Source organism: Mirounga leonina, unplaced genomic scaffold (assembly GCF_011800145.1).
Source record: "Mirounga leonina isolate KUSES-001 unplaced genomic scaffold, KU_Mleo_1.0 Mir_168, whole genome shotgun sequence".
Lineage (NCBI taxonomy): Eukaryota > Metazoa > Chordata > Mammalia > Carnivora > Phocidae > Mirounga > Mirounga leonina.
This window is the reverse complement of record NW_023270426.1, coordinates 70,071,176-70,077,507: the sequence shown is the minus strand read 5'-3', so window position 1 is coordinate 70,077,507 and position 6,332 is coordinate 70,071,176. Positions and strand designations below refer to the sequence as shown.

The 6,332-nt window shown below is 38.4% G+C and overlaps 1 long non-coding RNA gene across 2 annotated transcripts in view; it reads left to right on the top strand.

Moving 5' to 3' along the window:
* The first annotated feature begins 1,019 nt into the window (after nt 1-1,019).
* The window catches only part of LOC118017059, a 57,693-nt gene continuing 52,380 nt past the window's right edge, over nt 1,020-6,332 (top strand). For both annotated transcript variants that reach the window (XR_004681045.1, XR_004681044.1), the window contains exons 1-2: nt 1,020-1,141; nt 2,797-3,113. This is a non-coding gene — a long non-coding RNA (uncharacterized LOC118017059). The remainder of the gene's footprint in view (nt 1,142-2,796; nt 3,114-6,332) is intronic.

Sequence of the window (6,332 nt, the reverse complement as noted above, 5' to 3'; positions counted from 1 at the left end):
CACTTTGATACCATGGGAAAGTTAAAGGATGAGTTAGATGTGTGTCTTATCTTCATAAGGGGCTTACAGTCTGGTAAGGATTATAGACCATATAAGCCATGTATAACACAAGTTACAAATTACACGCAAAATTCCATTAGAGAAGCACAAATAATACACCTAGGGAGTCAAAAAAAAAAGAAGTTACTTCTAAATAGAAAACTTAGATTTATGCTTAAAAGGATCATTTGAGTTTGACCTTGAAGAATGCACAGGATGTGATGAGAGGGTACAAAAGAATTAGAGGAAGAAAAATGAACAGAGACAGAAAAATACTGTAGTGATTCACAGAAAGCTTTTTGTTGTCTGCAGTGCCTCAGGTGTAAGGTGAAGTAGTAAGGTATGGGAAAATAAAGCTGAAAAGGAAAGTAGGAAACCTTGTGGAGGGCTTTGAATACTGTTATGGATTGAATTGTGTACCTCCAGATTCCTGTGTTGAAGTCCTAAACTCTAGTACTTCAGAATGTAACTTCATTTGGAAATAAGGTTATTACAAATGTAAACATTAGTTAAGATGAGGTCATATTGGAGTAGAATGGGGTCCTAATCTCACATGACTGATGTCCTTATAAAAGGAAGAAATTTGGACATAGACTCAAGGACAGTACCATGTGAAGGGGAAGGCAGGGATTGGGGTTATTCTTCTACAAGCCAAGGAATGCCAACGATTACTGTCAAACCACCTGGGACTAAGGAAGAGGCATAGAACGGATTCTTCCTACAGCCCTCAGAAGGAACCATCCCTGTCAACATCTTCATCTCAGATTTGTAGCTTCCAGAACTGTGAGACAATAAATAACCTTTTTTATAAGCAACCCAGTTTGTGGTACTTTGTTATGGCAGCCCTAGCAAAGTAATAGAATACCTAGCTAAATTATTTTTTATTTTCTGAGGGTTTTTGAAAGTTTTTGTTTGGTTTTTGGTTCTGTTTTTTACTACTTCTTCTTTTTTTTTTTTTTTTAATGTAAGCTCTACACCCAACGTGGGGCTTGAACTCAATACCCCAAATGAAGAGAGTTGCATGCTCCACGAACTGAGCCAGCCAGGAGCCTCTATCTAAGGCTTTTGTATAGGGAAGTGTCATTATCAGAACTACATTTTGGTAAGTTTAATCTGGTGGCAGCTAAAAGATTAGAGGAAAAGAAAAGAATGGGGATTCGTTGATATGATTTTATAGTGATGATGAGTAATGGAAACCTAAACTATGCTGGTAGCATTATTAATGAATAGAGCATACCTTAAGATCTACAGAATATCTCACATTTTATGTATCAACCATACTGAACAGTGATATGATACTGAAAATGGAGACCTGAGATGTTGCAATTACTCATTTAAGAAGAAAGATTAAATTATGTTTAATATGGGCTGAAGGGTAAATGATTGAAGGAAAAAAATACCAATCTGGGGCTTTGTCTTATACCATAGACCCAAGTAAATTCCAGGTAGGATTCCAGAAAGAAACCTTAAGAAAGCATAGTGTCCCAAATAGTGATATCTATCATGTTCCCATCAGCAGACCAAAGTTCATGATGGAGTCATGTTGGACCCTCGATGGTAAATATAATTGGTGAAGTGTCCTTTTCTTAGCTTAAATGAAGTGATTTTCCTTCAATAATCATCTCATTCAAAATCAGCCTCTTTTTCATTATAAGAAGGTGATTAGTAATGAGTCTTTTATAATTACAATTTCTAAGCACTTTTAAAAAACTCTGCCTCAGATAGTTTCTGATCAAACATATTTTTTTTAAAGATTTTATTTATTTGAGAGAGAGAATGAGAGCGAGCATGAGAGGGAAGAGGGTCAGAGGGAGAAGCAGACTCCCCGCTGAGCAGGGAGCCTGATGCGGGACTCAATCCAGGGACTCCAGGATCATGACCTGATCCGAAGGCAGTCGCTTAACCAACTGAGCCACCCAGGTGCCCTGATCAAACAGATCTTTATCCTGTGTGTATGGATCATGGTGTGCTATGCTATGCCGTGTCTAGAGCCCACCCCCAAATCTTAGTGACTAAACACAATGAAACTTTATTTCTTAGCCACATTCTTGGTTCATTAAGGGCGTGGTTCCATTTGTATCCTCCAAGATGCAGGCTTATGGAGCCTCACCTGTGGAATACACCAGCCACCATGGCAAGGGGAGAACGTGGTGAACCCAGCACTAGCTATGAAAAGACTTGTTGTCACATTATGTACAACCTTCCTACTCAAGTTGCAGTGGTCAAACCTAGTCATAATCTAACAGGTACAGGTTTCTTTCTGTGGCAATGGTACAAAAGTATTAAAGTTAGTGATGTTAGTTGCATAACTGAAAATACTAAAATCCTCTAAACTGTGTACCCTATGAAAGGGTGAATTTTATGATATGAGAATTCAATCTCAATAAAATTACTATAAAAAGAGTATAAACCAGAGCTCAAAAAAATGCTAGCCACATAGCCACACCTAACACCAAAGGATAGGTAAGTACAGTCCTACTATATTCCTGGAAGGAGGAAAACCGAAATAGTGGTAGATAAGTATAATAGCTGCTGTACTTACCTTTGTTTACAAATTCTATTGTAGACCATTTTGATGAATCATTTTTACTTCCTGATAGCCAATACAAGCTATTCAAATAAGCTGCTGATTTTGTTATTGAAATCTCGGGATTCTGAAATGTAGAGATTCCAGGTACAGATTATAAGTAAGCAAATATACACCATAAAAAATCAATGAATTATATACATACACAGTCTTGTCTCTACTGTTTGCAGGGCGCTGTCAGTGAAAATGGAGGTCCACATACCATATGTGTAAATAATCAGAAGTTATAAATCACACTAACAAACTGTTCCTACCTTGACAAAGATGCCTTCTTAAGGTTCCCAGAATTCTTGGACTCCTCAAGCCCTGCGCTAATGAGTGGCAAAGCAGGGAGAGATGGACTCAGAGAGCCCTCTTTGTCCCAAGGACAACCTATCCCAGCTCCTGCAGATGCATTGCCTGAGCAGTCCAGACCTTTGGAATGTGCTCGCCAGCTTCATCTGCCCTTCTAGAACGGACCAGGAAGGCCTTGGAAGAGGTTCTCCAGGTGAGAAGGGGCATGTCCCTGGGCTCTGTGGTCTTCTCGCCCTGTAGGGAGGGACATATGCTAGAGTGGGACAGAGCCTAGCCCTCAAGCAAATCCTCTTGCCTGGATTTCAGGGAGGTTTTCTATAAGTATAAGTAAAATTTTGACAGAATTCCAGAAATGTCTTTATGAGGTTTTGTATGCCACCTTGTGGTATATTTTTATGAACACATAAAAACATATAGTAGAAAATGGAGATGCTAAGGGCAGGTGGCTCAGTCAGTAAAGCGTAGGCCTTCGGCTCAGGTCATGAACCCGGGGTCCCACGATCGAGTCCCACATGGGGCTCCCTTGCTCAGTGGGGATTCTGCTTCTCCCTCTCCCTCTGCTGCTCTCTCTCTCTGTGTCAAATAAATAAAATCTTTAAAAAAAAGAAAGAAAATGGAGATGCTGAGCTACAATAAAAGAGAAATACATATATATATATGCATATATATATATTTTAAAGATTTTATTTATTTATTTGGCAGAGAGATCACAAGCAGGCAGACAGGCAGGCAGAGGGAGAGGGAGAAGCAGGCTCGCCGCTGAGCACAGAGTCCGATGCGGGGCTCGATCCCAGGATGTCGGGATCATGACCTGAGCCGAAGGCAGACACTTAACGAACTGAGCCACCCAGGTGCCCCAAAAGAGAAATATATTTTAAATGAGAATAATATCCTGGCTTGAAAAGTTATTTTTAAATATGATTAACTTTTCCAGTGTAAAATTTTCTTACGTGACTGTCTAAAAAAAAAGCAACTCACTAAGATATATAAAAGAAAACTTAATACATATTTAGCTATGGGATTCTTTCATACACTCAAAAAAGATATGTATTAAATGCCTGCTCTGCTCCAAGTACTGTTCTGGCACTGAGGTTATATTAATGAGAAACAAAAATCCCTACCCTCCTAGAGCTTACATTCCAATAGGATAGTAAAGTAGTACCCATAGTTCTTAATGAATACATTTCTTTACTTACATCCAATCTTAAAATCTCATTGGTAGCCTTTTGCACAGACATCTTGTTGGGATCCCTATGTTAAGCCTTGAAAAAAAAACGTAAGTATTCTCTTCTGCTTATTTTTGACTGTATAGAAAGTTGTAACAATGTTTTGTTCACACATCTAAAAAGGATTGTGCTGCTTCCAGTGGGAGTTTCTAACCAGTATAAGTAGTAATTAAAAGAAAAAATAAGCATTTAAAAAGCAAACTTATTTCAAACTTTTGTTTTCTACAAGTGCTTTTATTATTCAGTGGGAAATGCTAGCCTTGTGCAGTGTTAATTAATGTTAAGCAGGCAAAGATCAATTCAGTGCCATCAAATTAAAAAGTACCTACATTGGTAGCTTGCCCTGAGCTTGAGTCCCAGGCCAAATGACTTTTGCTTCCTCTAATCAATCCCTCAGTGTTCTCCTCACCCCCTTTCTTCCTTATGCCCATTAATGCTACTTCCTTTGTGTACCCGCCCACAACTTGTTTAGAAGTTAAGTGGCACTGGGACCAGGGGACTTCCTCTTTCTGACCACCTCATTGTTCAAATTTTGAAGGTCCTTGTGAGGAACACACAGGAGAGCCAATTCCTTGGCCGGGTGGGTAGCTGGAGGAGACCAGATAGCCAATGACAACTTCATTCCTCTCCCCTACATCCCAATGAAGTCTCTGTTAGTTCTGAAAGGTCTCAGGAATTGAAGTGGAGAATGGAGGAGAAACTAAAGAAAAGGGCATCTGACTTTAATCCTTCCCCTGTACCATTTTCATATAGTGATGGAGAGAAAAATACTAAATGGAATGGTTCTCTTTCTCTAATATCATGTTTTTCTGTTGCATCATAATACAAAATCTATAGTCTCTGAGCTTCTGAGCAGTATTTTGTTCTAGGTTTTGCTCTTTTTATTTAGAATTTCATCCTTACAAATATATACATATACATTTTTTAATTTTATGTGGTAAATAAACAATGATCGTAGTGGTGGTTTATGTGACTTGGTCATAGCTAGAAGTAAATCAGTGGCAAATCTGCCTAGGCTTTCAGAATACGACCTAAAGTCAGACCTCTGTTAAGCCATACCCATCACAAATTATCTTTAATAATCACTAATATTACCTGAGGTAATTAATATGTTATGGTTTGAAGAGGTAATGGCTTCTTTTTATGTAATGCTAAAAACCCATAAAATCCAGAAAATATATAAATATATTAAAAATTCATAATTCAAAAAAATTAAAAAAATAGAAACTCTTATAATTCAACATACAAAATGACAACTCAATTTAAAAATGTGCAGAGGCGGACACCTGGGTGGCTCAGTGGGTTAAGCATCTGCCTTTGGCTCAGGTCATGATCCCAGGGTCCTGGGATTGAGCCCAGCATCGAGCCCCCACACTGGCCTCTCTGCTCTGCAGGGAGCCTACTTCTCCCTCTCCCTCTGCCTGCCACTCCCCCTGCTTGTACATTCTCTCTCTGTCAAATAAATAAATAAAATCTTTAAAAAAGTGTGCAGAGGATTCGATTATGCATTTCTCCAAAGATATAGAAATGGCCAGAAAAAGGAAAAGATGCTCAACATCATTAGTAATTAGGGAAAAGCAAATCAAAACCACAATGAGATACCACATCACATCTAGAATGGCTGTAATATTTTTTAATGGAAAATAGCAAGTATTGAGAATGTAGACAAATTGGAACCCTTGTACATTGCTGATAGGAAGGTAAAATGGTGCAGTCGTGGGGAAAACAGTTTGGCTGTTCTTCAAAAAGCTAGACAGAATTACCATATGACCCAGTAATTTCACTCGTAGGTATATACCCAAAGGAACTGAAAGCTGGGACTGGAAGAGATATTTGTACACCAGTGTTTATTGCAGCATTATTCACAATGGCCAAAAGGTGGAAACAACCCAAGTGTCCATCAACAAGTGAATGGATAAACAAAATGCAGTATATACATATGGTGGAATATTATTTAGCTATCAAAAGGAATGGAGTTCTGAATAATGCTACTTCATCAACCATTGAAGGCATTATTCTAAATGAAATAAGCCAAACAAAAAGGACAAATATTGTATGATTTCACTTAATGAAATTTAAGAATAGGCAAATTTACAGAGGCAGTAGATTAGTAGTTACCAGGGCCTAGGGGAGGGGGAAAGGAGAGTTAATGGTTATTGATTACAAAGTTCCTATTTGAAGTGATG